Source organism: Myodes glareolus, chromosome 3 (assembly GCF_982192425.1).
Source record: "Myodes glareolus chromosome 3, mMyoGla1.1, whole genome shotgun sequence".
NCBI lineage: Eukaryota > Metazoa > Chordata > Mammalia > Rodentia > Cricetidae > Myodes > Myodes glareolus.
Genome location: NC_142028.1, coordinates 31,475,224 through 31,498,064, shown reverse-complemented (window position 1 = coordinate 31,498,064; position 22,841 = coordinate 31,475,224). Strand labels below are relative to the sequence as shown.

General features: G+C 43.5%; 1 protein-coding gene across 5 annotated transcripts in view; it reads right to left on the bottom strand.

The window, feature by feature from the left end:
* Window positions 1–22,841, bottom strand: part of Erc1 (ELKS/RAB6-interacting/CAST family member 1) — a 361,368-nt gene that overhangs the window by 4,751 nt on the left and 333,776 nt on the right. The gene's annotated exons all lie outside the window — the stretch shown is intronic.

Below are 22,841 nucleotides of genomic sequence, written 5' to 3'. Positions count from 1 at the left end.
GATGGAGTTGAGGCAGAGGGCAGCTTACTTGTGTTGTAGTGGGTATTCTTCAGGAAAGAACAGTAAACAGAGCTGACCTCCCCACATCCAAATGAATGATCAAACATGCAAACTTCTAGACTCTAATCATGGAAATAGAGCCCAGAAAAGTCAGGATTAAGTCCTGGCCAAACACTGTAACTTGTAGTTCTGACTTCATGGGGATGGCTATGTTCACTTTTCCAATCTCACAAGCACCAGTGGGTTGAGGATTTCAACAATGTGTGGTGTTCCTGCCCAAGGGAGATTTCCCTTTGCTACACACGGCCGTGTTTCAGCAGGGCCCTTAGATTGCTTACTTAGCTGAGGAGATTATTCTGACAGATACCACAGCCCAACGCTGAGGAGAGACACATTCCCAATGTTCTGCTGTTCTTAGTACCCACTGGGCAGTTCTCTAACCCCCAGCAGTCGCAGTCCTGGTCCTGAAACTCCTCGTAGGCCGATGGCTGGCACGTCAACAAGTACAGCACAGGATGTGCTGTGGAGAAAATGCACAACTCTCTCATTCTGAGGAGCCTGAAGAGGAGTCACTAGAGGTGGCTAGGATCTGGGTCTCAAGAGCCGAAGCAGAGTCATCTGGGAGACCGTTCGGGATGCTGGAGCCTACAGTGGGCTGTGGTGGAGGAGGATGGAGTTGGAGAGACAGCTGAGGGCCAGGCTGTGAGTGGAGCTGGAGCTCAACCCAATCCCGTGCAAAGTACAAGGACCCTGTAGTTTTAAATGGCAGTGACAAGACTGCCTTCATCTTCTTAGAAGACGACGTAGAAAGTTAAAAAAAAAAAAGAAGAAGCTGTTGACTAAGCAGACGGCAATAGCAAGGAAGTGGCTGTTGTAAGCACAAGGTGGAATTAAATGGGGCTGAGAGGGAGGAGTCGGGAAAGAGGAGGCAGACACATCTCAGCCTTCTCAAAGCAGGGTTCCTGAGGAGAAGGGAAACTACTTGCGACAGTGCTAGCTGAGGAATGAGACGGGAAGACGGATATTTTCAAATACCAGGCAGGGTTCCAGGAAAGGAAGGGGAAACTGAAAACTGAGTGGTAAGAGAGTTTAGAAGCCAGGTGGCTGGGAGGCTTATGTCTCTGCGTCAGGGCTGCCATTTATAGCTGATTCCCCTTGCCCGCTCTTCTCTGCTGTAGGGCGGAGCAGCAACACTTCACAGTGCCGTTTTAGAGGATTTAATGACAATGACATATGAAGGGCAGGGTAATGCCAATACACTGAAAATGCCTGACAAAGGTTAACTCATAATTACTGTTATTAACTACATAAGATCACCCGGAAAAAGCAGATTAGATGGCAAAGAGGACTGTCTTCAGAATCCCACTGTCTGTTAGGCTCCGGATGCTCTGAGCCGAGAATGACCTAGAGAGTGTGCTTCTCAGGCACAGCAGTCAGGTGAGACTAGCAGTCTTCTCTGCTGGCTGCTGACCGTGACCTGGAAACTCAGGGCCACTTACACCAAGCTAAGCCTTAGTGCGTCTTTTAAAAATTTAGGACAGGAGCTAAACTCATCTATTTTCACCTAACAGTGCATTGTGTTACCAAGTTGAATTCAAAAAAACTGTTTTGGGGGTTTGATAATTGACCCTAAAATTCATTCTGATGTGTAAATACAAGAAGAGCTAAGAAAAGAAATCTATTTTGTGTTTGGAGGTTCTGGGGATGAAATCCAGGGCTTGGTGCATGCTAGGCAAACACTCTGAGCCCTATCCCCAGTACCCAGAGATATTTTTAAGACAGTAAAGCCCTGTAGAAACACACTAACAGAAGATTGCTACATTAAAACATGGTGTCTATGGGCTTTGGAATAGATTTTTCTTTTTGTTGGAACAAAATATCTGATATAAACAACCTAAAGGAGGAATTATCTATTTTAGTTCATGGTTTTAGAGCAATGTTTCTCAATCTGGGGGCGCGACCCCTTTGACAACCCTCTAGCTCCAAGAATACTTATATTACAATTCATAACAGTAGCACAATCACAGAATTGAGGTAGCAATGAAAATAATTTTATGGCTAGGGTCATCACAACCTGAGCAACTGTATTAAAGGATTGCAGCATTAGGCAGGTTGAATCAACTAGATCCTTCTGTAATGTGAGCTTGAAGTTCCATATTGCAGCACCCTACTTTCCTCATATGTAAATATCCATTCAAAAAATGTTCTTCCAGTCGCTTGAATACTGCAAGGTTTTATGGAAGAATTAGTTTGATGGGGCATGCCCAGGGTTCCAGCTACTTGGGATGCCAAGGCTAGAGGATCACTGGAGGTGAAGAGTGTTGTACGTGTATAGTGTGTTTACGTGAGTGAGACCCTGGCATATTCTCTCTCTCTCTCTCTCTCTCTCTCTCTCTCTGTGTGTGTGTGTGTGTGTGTGTGTGTATACATGTGAGTGAGGCTGCGGCCCTCTGTATGTCTGTGTATATGATGAGTGGGCATGCATGTGAGTGAGGCTGTGACTTTTAAAAAAAGATGTTGTGAAGAGCTGCTTTCTACTAACCCTTCATCTAAGTCAGATCCCAAAGGACGGACAAATGGAAAATGGATACAGAGGCATTATCTCCAGTAGAGAAAACAGAAAAGTGTATACTCTGCTAAAACAAGTCAAGATTTCCAAATGCAGATTGGATTACACAAACATTCCACATGTGAGATTTGGTGCCAAGAGGCAAGGACACAGTGCCCACAACGGTGTGGTCCTGCTTACCAGTCTGGAAAACTGTTACTCTTACTAAGGTGACACCGTATACAAAATATCCTGCCTCAAAACGACCCCACAGTGCCCTTTATTCCTTCTTCCCATAGCCTCTGGGCAATCCCATCAAGTCCCTTTCCTTTCAGTCAGTGGTGTTTCCAAACTCTCTTCTCTGAGTCTGAGGATACAGGAACTTTTCCCATCCTAAAAAGATCCCGAAACTATTTTTCTTAAGCTGGCTGCAGCTCTCCCCATCAAACTTCAAAAGCTCCAATACGAGTATTCTCTAGTATTCCGTCTCAGACCACCCGTAATAAACAGGATGACTTGACCACTTCCTCACCTAACTTGCTTTCTTGAAAGGGTAGCGATAGAGATAGAGACCCACATTGGAACACGGGACTTAACTCCCTAGGTCCAAACGAGAAGCAGAAGGAAAGAGAACGTGAGCAAGGAAGGCAAGATCAGAGGGAACCTTCACCTGTTGATGGATGAAGATTGAGACAGAGACCCACATTGGAGCACTGGACTGAGCCCCCAAAGTCTAAATGAGGAGCAGAAGGAGGGAGAACATGAACAAGAAAGGCAGGACCGTGAGGAGTGCGTTCACCCACTGATACAAGGGGACTGATCTAATGAGAGCTCACCAAGGCCAGTTGGACTGGGACTGAATGTGCATGTGATCAAATCGGATCACACGGATCACACCGGAGCACGGGGTCTTTCTGAGAAGCCATTGACAATGACACTGGGACTTGTTTCCTCTGCATATACTGGATTTTTGGGATCCAGTCTGTTTGGATGCTCACCTTCCTGGACCTGGAGGGAGGGGGGAGGAACTTGAACTTCCCACAGGGCAGGAAACCCTGACTGCTCTTAGGGATGGAGAGGGAGGAGGAGAGGGAGTGGGGGGAGTGGGAGGGTGTTGGGAGGAGGGGCAGAAATGGAAACTTTTATAAATTAATAAACTTTTATAAATTAAAAAAATGCCTTAAATGGAAGGATATAACATGACCAAGGAATGGAGATTCAAGACTGTATTAATTCTGCTTAAACTAACTCACAGATTCAATGCAACCCCAATAAAACCTTAGGCAGCTATGAATATAAGAAAATGTATGTAGTAAGAAAAAAACCCTATACAAACATGATAACTTCCTTAGTTTATGGCGAAGGTATCATTTGTACGATAGGGAAAGGTTGGATTTTATGATCTATTATCATATGCATTACCCTATCCCAATCATATACAGAATCAGTTCTTGATGGAGAATAAATTTGTGTCTGAATGGAAGACATGGAAAAAAGAAAACAGAAGGGCTGGCCACAATGCCACCTGCCTATAAACTTAGACTCAGGCTGAGGCAGGAAGATTGTGTGTGTAAAGACATCTCAGGCTACACAGTGAAAACCTGCCTCAGAAAAACCAAACAAACAACCAGCCAAGCTCACAAACACAGAAGTCCCCTGCCCTATACATGAAAGTTGAAAGGGACACTGTACAAACGCCATGCTGGTCTTCTCTGTTCCCTTCTAACTTCAGCGTACACACTACCAAGGCTATAGTGCAAAGATTTCTTAGGCAGAACACAAAAGAACACCCACCATAAAAAAGACCCCCAGAATCAGTTAATTTATATTAAAACAGTCCTGTAATTCTAGCACTCAGGAGACAAGAACATCAAGAGTTCAAAGTCATCCACAGGTAATATTATGGTGAAAAGCGGCCTGGGCTATGTGAGGCCTTATGTTCCAAAACAAAACAAAAGCAAAACAAACACCCCAAAAGCCCAAATAACAAAAAACAAACAAAAGCAAATGAACAGGCAAACAAGAAAACTCAAATAAAGCAAAAACAAAGAAACCCCCACAAAACAAAACTAAGAGCTTCTTTCTCTTAAAAGACATCATTAGGAGAGGGAAGCAGCTGGCAGACAGGAGAAGGTGTCTGCTTTGCATGTGTGTGATGGGGACTCAGTGTGATACATAAAGCTACAAACCAGCAACAGCAAAACAACAAATTCAAAAGGCCAAGGAATTAGAATAGTATTTTACAAAAGATTCCAATAGTCACTCAGCGCCTGTATCTACAGGAAGTTCCTGCAGATTCCAGGATACCTTATGGACAACAAAATCTTCATTTCTATAAAAATAATGAAATAAAATGGTATACTTGCATATAACTTACATAAATTACCTGTAAATTACTCAGAATACTGAATGCCACGTAACCGCTATGTAACCAGTTGTTATACTGTATTATTTAGAGAGTGATGAGGGAAAACATGCCCAGACACAGCTGATAGTGGAGGTGAACAGTGCTCAGATGACAAGTGATGGAGAGACACTCAGAACAGAGAAACGGTGGGCGGGTGTAGAAGGGATAGCTTTACTCTGGGGGACTCACAGAGTGCTCGATGCATGATTTCTAAAACTATTTCTCCCAAATATTTTAAAACTGTGATTGTTCATTGAATTTGAGGGATGTATAATCCAAGGATGTGTAGGATCAACTATATATTGAAAAGGCTAGAAAGTTCATACAAACGTATTTATTCTTGTTAATAATCATAGAAACAGGAGTAAAAAATCCCCATAAGAAACTACTAAATATACATCACAATGTATAAAAATGTAAAGGTTAGATATCATCAAATGCTGACAAGGGTGTGGAACCACTTGACTTCTCATACACCCCTGCACAGTACGAGTGCAAAGAGGTACAGCTATGCTGGAAACCATGGGGTAGCATTCACTGAACTGGAGGCACATGTATAATGGAGGCATGACTAAACCTTCATGCACACATATGTTCACCAGAAGACAGAGACAAGAGTACTCACATAATCTCTACTGACTATGCTGTAGCAAGCTTTTAGTAACTGAAGGATTGATAATTTATGACACAGGCTGGGAGATGTCTCATATACAGAATCAGTTCTTGATGGAGAATAAATCTGTGTCTGAATGGAAGACATGGAAAAAAGAAAACAGAAGGGCTGGCCACTCTGCTTTTCTGATCTTCAGCTTGAGCCCCAATATCTGTCTCCGGATTTTTATTATTTGTGCTACAGACCCCATGTCCAAAAAAAGTGTAAAAGGTATAATAACAACATGAACTAACTTATGCATTTTTTGGACAAAAAATATTCTAAGTGCTTTTGTGTCTTTTTGTTTGTTTGTTTTTTTTTGGTTTTGTTTGTTTTTTGAGACAGGGTTTCTCTGTAGCTTTGGTGCCTGTCCTGAAACTAGCTCTTGTAGACCAGGCTGGCCTCAAACTCACAGAAATCCGCCTGCCTCTGCCTCCCGAGTGCTGGTATTAAAGGCGTGTGCCACCACTGCCCGGTGCTTTTGTGTCTTTTATTTAACACATTTTTTTTATACTACTTCTGAACACAGTTGAACAAACTCATGGTATAAAATGTGTAGTTTTTTTAGTTTTCACTATTATAAATGCTCATTGTTGATGTTCCTACACACGATCCTCTCCACATCTATGACCCGGGAACACTGTTGTAGGATTTGTTCTGTCTTGTTTTAAGGGAGGCTCATGTTAACTCCTCAGTTCTTCTGTAAACTCCCAGAGAAATTCTGCTTTATACATGAAGCTTCCTAGAAATACCTGCAAAGAGCAGATAGTTTAAGAATGGCCAGTGAGGGAAACTGCAGGAATAGATACTCATTTTTCTGAAGACATTTTCTTTTCTTTCTCTGCTGCTGGGACTCAGTCCAGGCCCTTGTGCACATGTGTAAGTGCTCTCTCGCCTAGCGGCACCTCTTAGATCTGTTAAAGATCTGCCTGCTGAGGTTGGGTGTGACTCAGTAGCATACTACATGTTTCATGGAAGGCCCTGGGCTCCAGATCCACAGAAACACAACAAAGAAATCAAAATCCTAAGGGCCCCCAATATGGCCTGTGTTGGTGGTACCCATTCTGTTCAAAGTTCCCAAAAGGCAGAGTGCAGGGCAAGTATAGGGTCCGAAGATGACCACTGGCCAGAATTGTCTAGCTTTCCCACCCACTCTAGAACTCAATGTAGTGATGTGATTTCCAAAGGGACCTGAGCCAAATGTGGTGCCAACTCCACATGGGACACTCAAGGAGATGTGCAGTCTGCATGTGGAGCACTGCATCTGACAGTGGTGCCTTGGTCTCTAGTACAGAGCTGTTGTGAAGCCATAGGTAGGAGGCTGAGCAAATAAATGGAACAGAGATGGGGCTTCTACAGCTTTTCACCAAACAGTGTTGCTGGGAAGAGTTGGCTACAGCATTAGCCAGCCTCTTCCTGCTTTTAGGGCTGAGTAACTCAGAGAACAGTCAACATGGATGGTACAATAACAAGTTATTTAAGTAGGATGCATGAAGCAAGAGAGTAGCCTCAGTGAACTGGCTGCCTTGGGACCACTGTCCAAAACAGCTCAGTTTATGCTGTGACTTAAGAACAGGACCCATACATTTCCCCACACACAGAGAAGACATCATAACAGGGAGCCACCAGAGACCCAAATGTAAGGAATTCCTAAAGTAGAGAAAAGGTGAGTATTCTGTAGACCTGGCTCCATCTCAAGGTAAACTGCTGTGAGGTGAAAGAAAGGTTTTCTGATAGGCACTAGGAAGGCAGGCCTAGAGACGTCTCTAGATAAAATCAGTAAATGGCTGGCAAGACTCAGTTAAGTCCCTTTTCCAGATGGTTGGGGGATAGGCACAACAATTACACAGAAATACTTAGCTTAGTTTAAGTAGACAAAAATTTGAGGGTTTTTTTTTTTTTTTAAACAACTGGATCTCAGGACACAGGCTTTGAAGTCTGAGCTGTAAAACTGATGAGTGTGGTGCCCTGGAAGTGATGGGTCAAGCAGAAATGGCCTTGTCTTGGTTAGAATTGTCCTACAGCCCCATAACCCAATCTCGCAGCTGCTTAGGGGTTATGGAGACACAAAATGAGCTTTCCATTTTCAATTTTCCAAATGTATGGAATGAACTGCAAAGTATTTTGCCACTGTGCCATTCTGAACAGACCCTAGAGCTTACGGGATGGGAGGAGCCGAGAGCACAGTAATTTCTCATTCAGGAAGATTTCCTCCAGGTATCTGGTCACTGCTTTCACACCGGAGAATTTACTAGCATTGGTGCCAAGGAAAGCTAGAGCTTGATCTCGAAGACTTTTACAGCTTCTCCACAGGTTAAAAATCACTCTCCCCAGAAACTGTTAAGTTTATGCACTGATAGGAAGGATCCTTTTATGCTTTGAAGCATGGAAATCATGCACCCCACTATTATCTCCTATATGCTATTCCTGGACACAAGTATTTATTAATCATGTGCTGGATGAATGCTAACAATATGCCTTTAGTGTAACTGGGCTTTTCCAGGTTAGATTACCATTATTTTTATCATTAGTTTTCAAAGGCTTTGAAAATAAACTAAGGTGTGAGGCCATGGCTCAATGACAGAGAACTTGCCTAGCATGCCCAAGGCCCTGGGTTCTATTCAAAGGTCCACCCTCCCCAAAGCCAAACCTAAAACCAAACAAGGGGCTCTTCTGACACAGCACTGAAAACACAGCAGCTGGTAGCAGAAGCCCTAATACTTAGTGAAATCAAACATTGAGGCATCAACTGTTCAGCTCAGGCTGGCCTCAAACTCTGGATCTTCCTTTTCTGCCTCAATCGTGGTCCTGTCCAAGATCAGCCAGGTAAACATCTAATCACAGAAATACTAGCTTACTCATACTGGATCCAGAGCACAGCAATTCTGAAATTTGCTGGAGGTTGTGGGAGTATGCAGCAGGTGACAACTAGTATTCAACAGGTCAACTCACCAGACAAATAACTCTCTGATGGGGAGCCCCCTAGGTAAAGACTGGGACCATTGGCTGTAAATGACTCGCTGCTTCTGTCTGTAATTTCTCTCATGTGCCACTACATTTCTCCCCTAATAACAGCTATGGGTGTTTTCCCACTGCTTGTGTGTTTATCTTGTGAATATATTCCGTTGATTGGGTACACACTGTGGATGGTCAGGAAGATGATTTCTGCTTAAGCTGTATAATTTTGAGGAATAGAAATAATACTAGAACAAAGACAGCTAATTTTATACTTTAGAACAAATTTGAAGCAAACTGGTTGCCCCTGGAGATTAATACACGAGGAAAAGTTCCCAGGTGTTTATTGATGAATCAAGGTCGGGCATGAAGCAACTTTGGTAGACATAACCTCCTACACAGTGAACTTTCTACATGTACTCCTAACCTCAAGGTTCAGCCAACTAATGTTTATTGTTTAAGCCCTGAATTTCAATGTCACTTTCTGTCTGGGAACCCTGACCCCTTAGAGCTAAGTTCATGACCAAGCATTACTCACTGGCCAATGTGACATCACTAGCCTGACAGAAACAGTGTGATTAGTTTGGCTCTGTTTCTTATTGTTTCCTCAATAAGTGGTGTGTGACCCTGAAAATGTGATTCATGTTTTTGTCCAGGGGCTTTGTTGTAGTAGCAGTGTGCTGCAGTAGCAGTGTGCTGCAGTAGCAGTGTGCTGCAGTAGCAGTGTGCTGCAGTAGCAGTGTGCTGCAGTAGCAGTGTGCTGCAGTAGAAGTGTGCTGGAGAGAGAAGTATGAGAGATGTAGGAGGTGGTGAGTGAATAAGTGAATGAATGATAAATGACAGAATGTGTGTGTGTGTGTGTGTGTGTGTGTGTGTGTGTGTGTGTGTGTCCTGAAAGGGATATGTAACTGGATGTGCAGGAGAAGTATGAGAGATGGAGAGACAAGTGTTATGTATGTAAAAGTGTGTATAAAGTAGCTGTGTGGAGATGGAGAAGTTTTCAGAAAGAGATTCTTTAAGATGATGTAAAAGAGTAGGCTACCATCAGGAAAGCATGAGCTTGTTCCTTTTTTTCTGAGTTACCATCAGACATCAGAAAGCGTATGTTCCCTTATTTACCCCTCAGAAAAGTCCGGTCTTCAGACAAAGAGTTTTTTCTAAGCCCCAGCTACTCTATAGGCATTCTTTTTGCTGCCCTGGGTGTAGTGCTGGGAGCTGGTATCGTGGGCTGCACTAAAAATTTCAACTCACAGCCTGGAGGGAGCAGTTCCAGTCTCTACCTTACAGGTAAGACCCAGGCCTGAAGAGGTATAGGGAAGTGTGCTCACCTCAGGAAACTGCATGAACCACCCATAGGTCAGAAGTCAGACCTACAGTTTCCAGATGCATGAGCACTCTACTTTTGTGTGTTGCTAGGATACTAATGTTTCAATCTCTAACCTACTTATATACAGACACATCTAAAATGCAACTGTATTCCTGTCTAGGACATTTGTGCCTAGGTGAGCTAATCTGTGTCTCCTCTGTGATAATATGTCCCTAACAACTCCCCAGGTTTGTCTCTCCTGAGAGGGTATGTCTTGGTAGAGTGCTATACTTGCTCTGAGTGAGCAGAGATAGGACAGGAGGAGCACAGCAACATTCATGAGCATGGAAGATGAAAGTGGGAATAGAAGAGAGACCTGGCCTCACTCCTCATCTCAAGGGAGAGATGCCCTCCCACTCCCTGCCTCTTACCTTAACCTGTGACAGGTGGGAGAGCTGTCCCTGCTCCTCTCCAGCTGCAGCACTCAGGAGAGTGGCCCCTGCACCTTGCCTGGCAACACAGTAGAGCTGGCCCCAGTGATGTAGGTGTGGGAGAGCCTGAGAGCAGGAGAACAGGCTCTGCTCCTTGCTCCTCAGGGTGAGCCAATCAGGGCAATGCTGGAGAGCTCAACCTGGTGGTGAGGATGAGGGAGAGCTGGCAGGCCGACTAACCCAGCACCACCCAGGCCCAGAATCAGGGCTATGAGTTGGCCTACCCCAACATCTACCCCGTCTGTGATCTGTTGGAGCACATGAAGAGACAGGTCCTGCAGACCCAAAGCTGCAGGACCTCCACGACACAGGGCAACAACAGGATATCCAAGAGGAGTCCCAATAAGGGCCCAACAATCATAGTGCAGCAGAAGCCAGAGGCCTTGAACCAGACCAATGACTCTGTGCAAAGGACACTTACAAGTAAAGATGTAGGAATTAAAGGGTTTACTGTGTGACCCGCTGTCACACTACAGCTTCCATGATGAGATTTTTCTTTTCTCCTCTCTCTTAAATTTTTTTTGGGGGTGTGTGTGCAAGGACAGAGGGTGGATACGAAGGGACAGGGAGATGAATGGAATCAAAATGCATGATGTGAAATCCACAAAGAATAAATAAAAAGTTTTTTAAAAGTGGGAATGTGAGAAACTCAACACAGCATTCACATTGCTTTGGTTGGTGCTCTACCCACTGAGTTTGAAGGGCCAAGAGAAGGGTAATCTCTTCCTATGGAGAAATAGCCTCAGAAACTGTGGCATACTGTCACCTTCAAACAATAAGCCAGTTAGCTGGGTGGCTTACTGAACAGAAGCATAGACCTGAGGCAAGGGTGGCAGGAGGTCACAAGAACATGTTACCAAGCCTGGGATCTGCTCTACACGGGCTTGCAGTGGCACGGTCTAAACAAGCATTTCTGATCATCAAGAATTCTAAGTCTTGTTTCTACGTTGATTTGGCAGCACCTCACATTATCTTTCATTCATCTGCTAACTGAAATGAACTGAGACTTGCCCACCATTATCAAAATGAAAGCAAACCGCCCTCTTGCTGAAGGGATCTATCAGAACAACAGCGATATTCTGGGAAGCACAGACTCAGGCAGGGTGGCTGGCCAGGCCCATGTGTTTGGTTTGGCTCTCAGAAGTGAAGAGTGTCAAAATGAAAGGATGAAAAAAACACAACCCCTCCCCCACACAAACCAAACAATGGATTAGGAAATCTAATGCTGAAGCTGTCAGGGAGGTAAGAATAAGGCCTTGTTGCAGCTGAGATTTAAGTGCAGAAGCAACATGAGGCCCACTCCACTGTCTGGCCAAGTGGAAGAGAGAAGGGAGCCATGTAGTCACTGTGGCATGTGCACAACATGCCTACTCCCAGGACCTCTCTTCCCAACATATGGTATCCCACATGAGTGTCAGTGATGGGCAAAGACTGAAAAGGCTCCTGTGGTCACCATGTTAAATTTTCTCTTTAATTTTAGTGCAAAGCTAATATATCTGATTGGTCACCCCTGAAGGAAGAGACAGACACTTGGAGTCAGGTGGGTTCATCCAAGTGGTCCTTGGGTAAATATGATAAACATTTCATGGATGACCATGTACAGTGGTAAGATGCGAGTATCACATAGTGTGATATGGAATGCTGTTTCTGATTTGCCTGGTATGGAGGTGGATGGAGGCAGGGTAGCATGTTACTAATTTTAGCATGCTGAAGGGAAGTATGGGATATGATTTAAAAGCTCCTTAGGAAAGGTTAGAACTGAAAGAAAACTATTCCCACACCCTCTTACATCTTAGACTTTTGCAGACAGTACTTACATAGGTCAAGAAGGGTAGGACATGAGATTCTAGGGATATTTCCAGTCTAATCTGGCTCAATAAATATTTAAGGCTCTCAATGCTAGGAACGCAGCTCCAAGAAGTATGGCAAAGCCATGGCATTCATACATTCAGTCCTATATAGCTTTGGCCTAAATGGAGAAGACAAGGCAAGCACTTGGAGGAGAACAGACAGATCTTTCCTCCCACCTTCTCCTTCTAGTGAGCCAGAAACAGAATGTGGACTCAGCCCTCAAGAGAAGTGAAGGAGGATTTCAGTTAAACACAGTCAAGAGGGAGATTGAGAAACCCTGGAAGCATTCTTCTGCATATAACCCAAGAAGGCCAACCCTAATAAATCAGAGCCCAGATAAGGCTACATGTGGCCCTGTACAATTATCCCCAGTGTCTGTGGGACCACTGCTGATGGCTGCAGGACACTAAATAGGATTTACTGGTAGAACACTAAGAGTTCTACAATCCTCCAGGGAACCAGTGAAGTGGCAGCAAAGTTACAGCCCTGCAAGGGGTTAAATAAATTTCCCCCTTTCTCCACAAGGACCCAGAGGCTTGGGTGGTACACTTAATTGCACTATCCTGAGATACACTCAGCCCGAGCTGGCACTGAGTCGTCTGGCAGCATACTGACAAGATGTTCTGCATCTGAAAGTGTCAGTCCTGCTGAAGTTGACACACTGAGAGTTGACTCTCAGGCTGTAAGGAGCAGCAATGGGCCAATCCCAGAAACAGAAGCCTCATATGCCACTTGGCTTCCCCATCTTGTATGAGACATTTCACTGCTTTGGATTCAACTGTCTTGAGACAGGTGCTCTTCAAATTCTTTCTAGACTTCATGATGCTTGCCTTAGCAGAGCCCATCAGTGGTTTGTCTTATCAAATAAGAGTTAAACAACCATACCCAGTGGGAAGCCACAAGCTATTTCTAGCTCGAAGTTTCAGCTCCAGAGAACTCCACTACACCTGCTCTGGATCTCATCACCTTATCTTTCCAAGATCCTCCTGCTGACTGCATTCTGAGCTTCAGTTGTGGAACACTTTCCTTTAGGACTGAATTCTGATCAGACTTGGTTCTGCTTCAGCCTTGCGAATGTAGAGTGATTTCCTACAGACTCTAGATACACCAAGAGCACAAGTCAGAAAGTCTGGAGAACGACGGCATGTTAACATCACGTGTGGCCCACGATAAGACTGACTTGGTTTAGCTAGGATCACTGGAGTAGGCACCATGCCCAGCCCATCATATTAGCTTAAAACCACTATCACATCACATTTTTTTTTTTTTTTTTTGGCCAAATGGAAATAAGAGCTGCCTGGTATCTGGCTCACAGTTTGATTACAAAAGATAAGACTCAGAATGATAACATTAAAATCATTATTTCTCACTAAAAAGGACCCCATGAAAAATCTTGTCCACCATTGCCTGAGTTTTAATAAACGTAAGGGCTCCCTTCTAGCCAGTTAGCATATGCTAGGTTCAGCGTTTTCTTTTGTGTCTAGGGAGGGCAGAGCAGCAGGACAGTTTTTGAGCTGCGTAGATGATACCATCACTGTAGCCCCAAAAATGCTCCAGATTTTATTCGTTAGTGATGTTGTTGTGGCTTTGTGACTCTAACAGCTCTTCCAGAAAAGTCCCGTTATAGAGAGTGCTCCTCACATGGCTCTCTGGGTGGAAGTAACCAGCATCCCTGTGTCCTCTGCAGGAATCCTCTGTAACTAGTGGATACAAATTCTGAAGCACCCTTACCTTTGGGCACAAACCCAAGGCTTATTTGAATGCATTTTCTATATCTGGTATAGGAACAGCTAAATCAAAACTCTGAAATCGTGGCCCAATAGCAATTAGTTCTGAAGTAATCCTCATGCTTTATGGACTGAGCTGAGTCCTCTAAAATTTACAAGTTGAAGCCTTAATCCCCAGAACCTTGGGGGTCTGGCTATATTTGGAGATCGGACCTTTAAAAGGTAATTGTGCTAAATCAGGCCTTTAGTGTAGGCCAGTACCTGTATGACTGGTGCTGTAAGTAGTAGAAGTTTGGATGTTTGCAGGCATCAGGGATACACAAGTACAATTTTATATATACAGATACACAGGCTAGATTGTGTGAGGACATAATGAGAAGTCTGCCACCAGAGAGTCAAGGATCCCAGAACTAACACCCTGATCTTAGATTTCCTGCCTTCAGAATGAGAATAAGATAAAATTCTATGTGAGCCCCTGTCTTAGTTTGGCTTTCTATTGTTGTGAAGAGAAGCCATGACCACAGCAACTCTTATAAGGAAAATATTTGATTTGGGTGGCTCGCTTATAGTTTCAGAGGTTTGGCCCATTACCATCACAGCATGGAGAATGGCAGTGTGCTGGCTACATCTTAATCAGAAGGCAACAGGAAGTAGACTGAGGTAGAGAGCATGGCTTGGGCATATATGAGACCTTAAAGACCACCCCCACAGTGACATACTACAACAAGGCCATACATACTCCCCTTCTTATAGTGCCATACAAACCCACACCTTCTTATAGTGCCATTCCTTGTGAGCTAAGGGGTCAATTACATTCAAACTACCACGGCCCCCTCTACAGTGTTTTTCAGCAGAGGAAGCTAATAGATGGCTGTTGAACTACAATGTTGTGACTCCACTGACCATTTATATCCTGTTCTAACTCTCCATGTTGGGAATATGAAAGTGATTCACGGCCTGGCTCCATCTTTCTGACTTAGAATCTGAAGGCTCGTAGCACTTCCATGGCAGCAAGAGCTGGGGTGCCTGGTAGGTGGCTAGTGTGGAGGTCTGAGTAATTCAAAATAGCTGGAACTTTTGGACCAGGAAGGGAGGCCGTGTCAGTACTTTCCCTGACTTGGAACGGAGGAGGCTTTGAGTCATGGGTATGTTTAGTGGGAGATGGCAGCAATGTCTGCATGTATATTGAAAATTGCTTATGTATTAAGAATTCTTCTTTTGGTTTTTGTCCTGGGAAGTCGAGTTCCACAGAGAAGGGTGTGGCCTCACTCATGTTTCTATCTAGAACTGTGCACCAGTTTCCCCCTGAGAATCTCCAGCACACACAGATACTGCTACCTCCATGTTCTCAGGCATGCAGCATAGGAGACACTATCTTGAAGAACTTTACATGACTTCTATTTCTAGATAGTGCCAAGTGAGGTCAATGCCATCAAACCTTTGGTTAAAAAAAATCTAAAACTCTGAAAGAGCGCTAATGGTAACTTATTTTAAATACCATGACTGGACTGAACACTTTCATTTCCAAAGGCTTTAAGGCACTAGGACCACAGTGCCTGAAAGGGTTATGTAGGGATGGCTTCCACAGTTTCAGCTGGATACATTTTCTTCCTTCCTTAGTTGGGATGGCCTTGTTTGTGGAAGGTGCCATTGGAGACAACAGGCTTCTGTTTAACCATGATCACCCTAAAAATGAACTGGTATTCTAACATGGTAAATAAATAACTGCCCCCACAGGCAGTCTCGGAGCTCCTTTCAGCACAAAGGAAAATAAGGTAATCTGCGGAGCTAAAAGGTATTTCTGCACTACAAGTACAGAGCTTTGTCAGCTACAAAATGTATCCATATTTTAGAACTTGAGTCCACTGTGAACCATATTATTAACTAAATACAAACTACATTAAGTAAGGCCCTGGTGACTTGTGAGGAAGAAGGGATTTGGGTGGGGGGGGGAGAAGAGAAGAGAGGATAGCGGCAGTGGCATGTAGCGGGGGACATCATCATGATTAAAGCATATCACATTCATGCACGTGTGTGTGCGCACACACACACACTCTCTCACACACACAAGTGAATTTGTAGGAGAAAAAAAAGGCCCAGTGATTTTTTTTTGTTTTGTTTTGCTTTTTTGCTGCAACGATAAAATGCAGGAAGTCTGTATTTGGAATGTTTCGATATTTATCTTACTGTCCCAGGGAGCTTTGGATACTAAGGTGAGTAAGGGGGACCAAGAGCTCCCGAGTCAGCAGTGTCAGACAGAGATGACAGAATCCTCTTCTCTACAACAAAGTTGGGGAAAGGTCTGTTTGTTTAACAGTTCAGGGTTCCCTATGTTGCCCAGGCTGGACCCAATGCCTAGGCTCAAGCAATCCTCTCAAGTAGTTGGGCTCACACTGCTGGCATATAAAGATTTCTACATCTACATCTACATCTACATCTACATCTATATCTACATTCTCTTATTTAACATAGGTTCCCTAGTTTGTAATTCTTGCCGCAATGGCACAAATAATGTTATTCTACATTTAGCACAAGCCTATAGTTTTGTGCCTTGTATAGTCTCACATGTAGACATTAAACACCACATACTGTTCCTATACTGGGAATGAACGGAAAATAACATTTAATGTTTGTGTAATTTCAAGAATGCAAAAGAGCTATTTTTGACTATAATCCTCTAAAGTCAAACCCTCATTTCCTCTTTGTTTCTTCAACTTAGTGCTAGGGAATATCATCAGAAACAAGGTAAGCATTTGGGTTCTAATGTCCGAAGCCAGTGCTCTGTCTGCTGAGCCCCTTCTGCGCTGTCTACTGAGCTCTATGCCATATCCCTCCTCCTCTTCACAGCAGAGCCAGGCAGCCTGCCTCTACCTTCCCAGCACTGGGAGACAGGTGCGGGCCACTCTGCCTGGCTTTTCAATATGGGTACTGATGGGGGTGGGGTCAAATGTAGATCCTTATGCTTGTACAACAGTTCTTTTTTACACATAAGTTTTCGTTGCCAGATATTTCAGCATCCAACTAGCAAGATACTCTGGAAGAAGAAAAGGCCAGACTGTGTGAGAACATAGCTGAGAAGAAAGTGAGGCTACTAAACTGTGTATTTTCATAAATGTGTCAAGACACATACAGCACGCGCACATTCCTACGCTCAGGTCCGAGGCAAATGCACATTTATCTTCAGGGCTCGGCTATTCTCTGCTAGATCGCTAGTCTCGCCTTTCGCAGCCTCTCGTGTGCTGCTGCTCTTAGTGCTTTGGACAAGAGTTCAGAGTTTGAGCTGAAAAAGCAAGTTCAGACATCACAAAAAGAAGAAAAGCAGATCACAAACACTGAGGCTGGGAACCAGAACAAAGTCTGTCACCCACCAAGAACCATTCTTCTTTCTCTTTTCTGTCCCTGCTGTTTGTCACGCTCTGCCCCCACCAGCTCCTGTGTCCGTTTGTCTCACTTGGGTGGCACAGCAACCAAGGCAAAGCCATCCAAGAGGGAAGAATGGAATGTCGTGTCTATGGCCAATGACTGATGAGCCCTGAGTGGTGGAAGTGACTCCCAGGTTCTGTGCTGAGTGTCGCTCCAGCATGGTCACTCCTGAGTCCACTTCTTTCAGAAGGGGGTAGGGCGTGAGTTATCCAGCAATTGGAGAGAACAAATGGAAAAGGAATCCAAGAAGACAAGGACTGAGCCAAGTTTTGAAACAATATTTCCTGAAAAATAAAAATGGGACCAAGTGCTGGGAACAGGGATTAGAATCCAAGCTCAGTGACCCACAGAGCAGCTGGCTGAAACAAATTCATTCCAATGTGGTTCGACCCCTGGTGGGAAGCTAGCATTTATGGTGGAAAAATAGAAAAAGAATTTGTACTCTAGGGGAAAAAAAATCCACTTTTAATGTTTTAGTAGAATCTACCAGTTGAACTGCTTTAACACTTCAAAGGGAGGTTGGAGGTCAGGGTGTGACCTTTAAACAACCAAACACTGACATACAACTAAAAGCAAAGGTATTTAACTATGTCATGTACATGTATTGATGTGAAAATGTATACATAAATGCAGGTGCTAATGGAGGACAGAAGAAGGTGCCAGATCCCTCAGATCAGGAATTACAGGTGGTTGTGAGCTGCCCGATACGGGTACTGTAAGAGCGGTATGCTCTTAACTGTAGAGCCAGCTCTCTACCTGCTCAGAGCACAAATCTTAAGTTTATAAGTGTGTGTGTGTACACACATGCATACATGTCTGCACATTTGGGGCACACATGCATGTGTGTACGGAAGCTAGAAGACAACTTTAGGCGTCATCCCTCAGGAGATGTCTATCTCCCATCCTCTCTTTTGGTAGTACTGGGGATTGGACTTAGGGCCTCACAGATGCTAGGCAAGTGTTCTACCTTGTTCTAACTTGTTTTTTGAGAAAAGGTTTCTCATTGGCTGGAAACTAGCTAATTAGAATAGTAGGCCCTGGGTTCCGCTTGCCCCAGCCTCCCCACAGCTTGGACTACAAATGTGTACCACAGCACTTTTCAAATTTATTTTCTATTTTAATATTTTTGTATGTGTGTATGTGTATGTATGTGTGTATGTGTATGTATGTATAAATAGTGTGTTATGTTTGTGTGTGAATATGGGCATATCAAACTCAAGGAACAAGCTCAAAGAACAATCTTTTCCTTCCACCTAGTTTGAGACAGGGTCTCTTGTTCACTACGGCTTACACTGGGCTAACTGGCCCATGAGCTTCTGGTGAGTTTCCTGTCTCTGCTGCCTGTCTCCCCTAGGAGCACTGGGATGGGATGTGCAACAGTATCTAGCTTTATGTGGGTCCTATGGATTCAAATTTTGGTCCTCACACTTGCGCGCCAAGTACTTTATCCTCTGGACCATCCCCTCAGCCTCATACTTGGCTTTTTCACACAGGCTGTGGATTCCAAACTTAGATCCTCAGTACTTTAGCAACAAAGCCATCTCCCTAGTCCTTGTCTCATATTTTTGAGATAGGGTCTTGTATTAGTTTCTTTTCTGTTGTTGTGATGACCAAAAGCAACTTAAGGGAGAAAGAAGAAGAAGCTGAGGGTGCATAACTCAACCACAGCATGAAACAGAGAGGGCAGACTGGTGCAGGACGAGGCTGAATCTAAACTCTCGAAGCCTATCCCTACTGACATACTTCCTCGGCAAAGCTGCACCTTCTGAACCAGTGCTTCTCAGCCTGTGGGTCAAATGACCCTTTTACAGAGGTCACAAATCAAATATCCTGCATACCAGATATGATTCATTAATAGTAGCAAAATTACCATTATGAAGTAGTAAAGAAAATAATTTTATGGTTGGGGGGGTCACACAACATGAGGAACTGTGTTAAGTTCTCTTTTAAAACACCACAGACAATATTATATCAACCTCTTTACTTTCTGGAATGCTTGAAATAGTTCATAAAAAGTAACATGTGTGCCTAGGGAGATGGCTCAGCAGTTAAAGGGCTTGTCCTGCAGGCAAGAGGACTAGAATTTGGATGCACAGAATCCACATGAATGCTGGGTGCCTAGGCAAGCCACCTGTACTTCCAGCCTGGGAAGAGGGTCCCGTAAGCTGGCTAGAGACTAGCTATGTAGGCCAGCTCTGGGTTTGACTAAGAAATCCTGTCTTAGAAAAATAAGTGGAAGATAAATCACAAAACAGGCCCAATAAGGACACCCACCCATACCCACCTACACCCACCCACACCCATATACATATACCTGAAAAAGGAAAAACTAAAAACGTGATGTCTGGGTAAGGTATTACATACCTTTAATCTTAGCACTTAGAGGGAGGCAAGAGGATCTTGAGTTCAAGGCCTTCCTCACATACATACTGAGTTCAAGGACTGCCTAGACGATGTCTTTGAAAGCAAGCATAGTGATACAATCACACACAGATAGGAAAGATTTGAAGACAAAACTGGAAACAGAAAATAAACAAAACCTAATAATAGCAAGTGAAAAGTTTCACAAAAAAACCTTTTAGAATTTGCTGCAAATAATTTTGATGACTCCATTTTTATGTTCTTTGAATCACAGCACTGGCAGAGACTAACAGGAAGTTCAAAATAAATTAACACATAGGAATAGAAATACAGGATCATAATTTCCCATGCTTAGAGAGTAAGAAAAACATTCCAGTTGGGGAAGTTCTTAGTAAAGCATCACCTGAAAATAGCGGCGATGACAACAGGGACAACTGGCGTCTAGCTGCAGGAGTCTTGTTATGTAATCAACCCCACTGAGAAGTGGAGGAACAGGGGGCTAGAGAACTAAGATCAAGGTTGGGTATGGTGAGGCAGAGAGAGGTACGTGGAGTGTTACAGGTTTAGGTTAGCCTGGTCTTTATAGTAAGCTCCAGATCAGTCAAGCCTATGAGACCTTGTCTCAAAAACAGCAGCAGCAGCAGCAAAAACAAAAACCAACCAAACAAAAGAAAAAGAAAACTAAGTTCAAAGAGGCACCACTAATAGCATATGATGCTGAGGTGCATGTGCCTGCTCCTTCCATCTACCTTCTGTCCAGTTTTATTCAAGCTAATCTCTCAGACCCTAAGAAAACACCAAAGTGAGTCATGGCATATGCCAGCACTTAGGAGGTGGTAGCAGGTGAATCTCTGAGTTCAAGGTCAGCCTGGTCTACAAAGTGAGTTCCAGGATAGCCAGGACTACACAGAGAAACCCTGTCTTGAAAAACCAAAAAAACAAAACAAACAAAAGAATTATTTGATGTCCCAAAGCTAGAGAGAGACAGATCCAGATTCTGGGTCCTGATCCATCTGATCCCACTGTTGTTGATTTTTCTGTAATGGTGTGTGTATGTGTGTTTTAAAAAGGCAGAATCATTATTTTAAATATGTCCATTGAGTTTTGTTTCTATCTGGTCAAAAGAGATTTTTCAAGTCAGGATAGCAAAAGGAACACTACCACATGCAGTGTGAATACAGTTTGCTGCATCTGAATCTTAGGTTGCAATTTAATCCCTATTAAAAGAGAAAAGGTAAAGCTAGGTGGGAATTTCCAGAGGTGAGTGCTCCACTTGCCTGAATTAGCTCACCTACACACTAATAAGTTAACGGATTAACACATTATTCCCAGAGTGGCTTTGCTATCAAAGCCAGTTTTGGAAGGTCTCTCCTGTGATTATTCTCTCTTGCCATATACTGCACTGCCTGGGGATATTGTCAGCAAGAAAGCCACCACCAGAAATGTAAAATAAACTTTTTTTATGATTTTCCCAAGTAGTCATATTGTGCTTCTAGCAAGAAAAAGGTGGATGAAGACAAACATCTTGTTTCTTTTATTTATTCATTTATTTATTTGTTTAAGACAGAATCATTCTGTAGTACAGGCTGGCCTGGAACTAGGTGAGTAAACCAGGATGGTCTTGAATTCACTGTAATTGGCTTGTGTCTAAGCCTCCTGAAGCGAGAACCACAGCTGAGAGCCACTGTGCCTAGCATGTCTTTCTACTGAATCAAATTCTAGGGCATAATTTAATTTTCATGATATTTTTCTTTGAGGGCATGCGAAGGTACATACCTTGTTTTCCTCTGGTTTCTCAGGTGACTCTTGCTAACAGGATTACGTTATTTATAGTTTCCCCACTTTGGCTGGACTGTGACAGTCCTCTAACTACAGTAGTTCGGTTTCTCTAGATTTTTGTCTCTCCTAGTAACGGCCAGCTAGGAAATTAGTTTATGGCCACCTGACACTCACTTAACTGACTACTGACTGTTACCCCAGCAACCGGAAAACTTTCAACCTCCTTCCTCACCCTCTTCCTCTAACGTACATTAAGAAGGGACTCTCACTCTACCATGTGGGCCTCCACCAGCTGCTGTTCTCTATAGAGTTACAGCTCTAACAGATCTTATAAAGAGGACAATTTGTCTCAGTATTCTTGAACTCAAAACTTGAATGTTTTTAGCTCTCACTTTCTTTTCTTCTTCTCCTTCTCCTGTTTTTTTTTTTCTTTTTTTCTTTCAAGACGGGCTTTCTGTATAACCCTGGCTGTCCTGGAACTCCCTCTGTAGACCACACTGGCTTCTAACTCAGAGACCCACCTGCGTCTGCCTTCCCAGTACAGTCCCAGTTCTCCTTTTTAGTCTAGGGAAGCACAAATTTCCTTTACTTATTTATAAGTCCTCAAAACTGAAGGAGTATGCACTGAATTGTTTTCAAAATCTGTCTTTTATGCAGTCTGTAAAGAAACGAATGACAAACAGGGCTACAACTATCTACAAAAGAAGACGCTTAACGTCTCTGATAAAGAAAGCTTTGCATAAGAGCCATAAATGTGTACTAACTTTGCACCAGCATCAGAAGATACTGGGAACCTTAAATACCATCTGTCTTATGTGTATTTTCTTCATTTACCTTGCAAACTGACAACAGACCGAGTACCTAAGAAGGCAGTTCTGCTGAGGACACAGCAAGTGCTAGTGAACACTGAACCCAACAACGAGGGGTGGATTACCTAGGAAATAACAACTTGCAGAGTCACAGAGAGAAGCGGTAACTAAGTAAACTGAACTTGTGGTGATGAACTTGCTCGAGTAGTGATGAAACAGGCTTGACAAAGCAGAGGGAAAGAAAGGAATGGCAGCCATGAAGGTGTGAAGGAAGGAAAACAATGATGATTTAAACAGAAACAAGACCATTTTTGTATTGTATCGTTTTTTTTGAGACAAAGTCTTGCTCTAGCCCTGGCTAGCTTGGAAACTGTGTTAATTCTCCTATCTTTGAGCTTCCTTAAATTCTAAAGGTCAGAACACAGGTCATTTTGATAGGACAGAATTACTTTCTCACTGGCCATCACCAAGGGTTAACTCAAGCTAATTCTACCCAATGGTCTTTTTCATGCTTTGTTATAATCTAGACAGA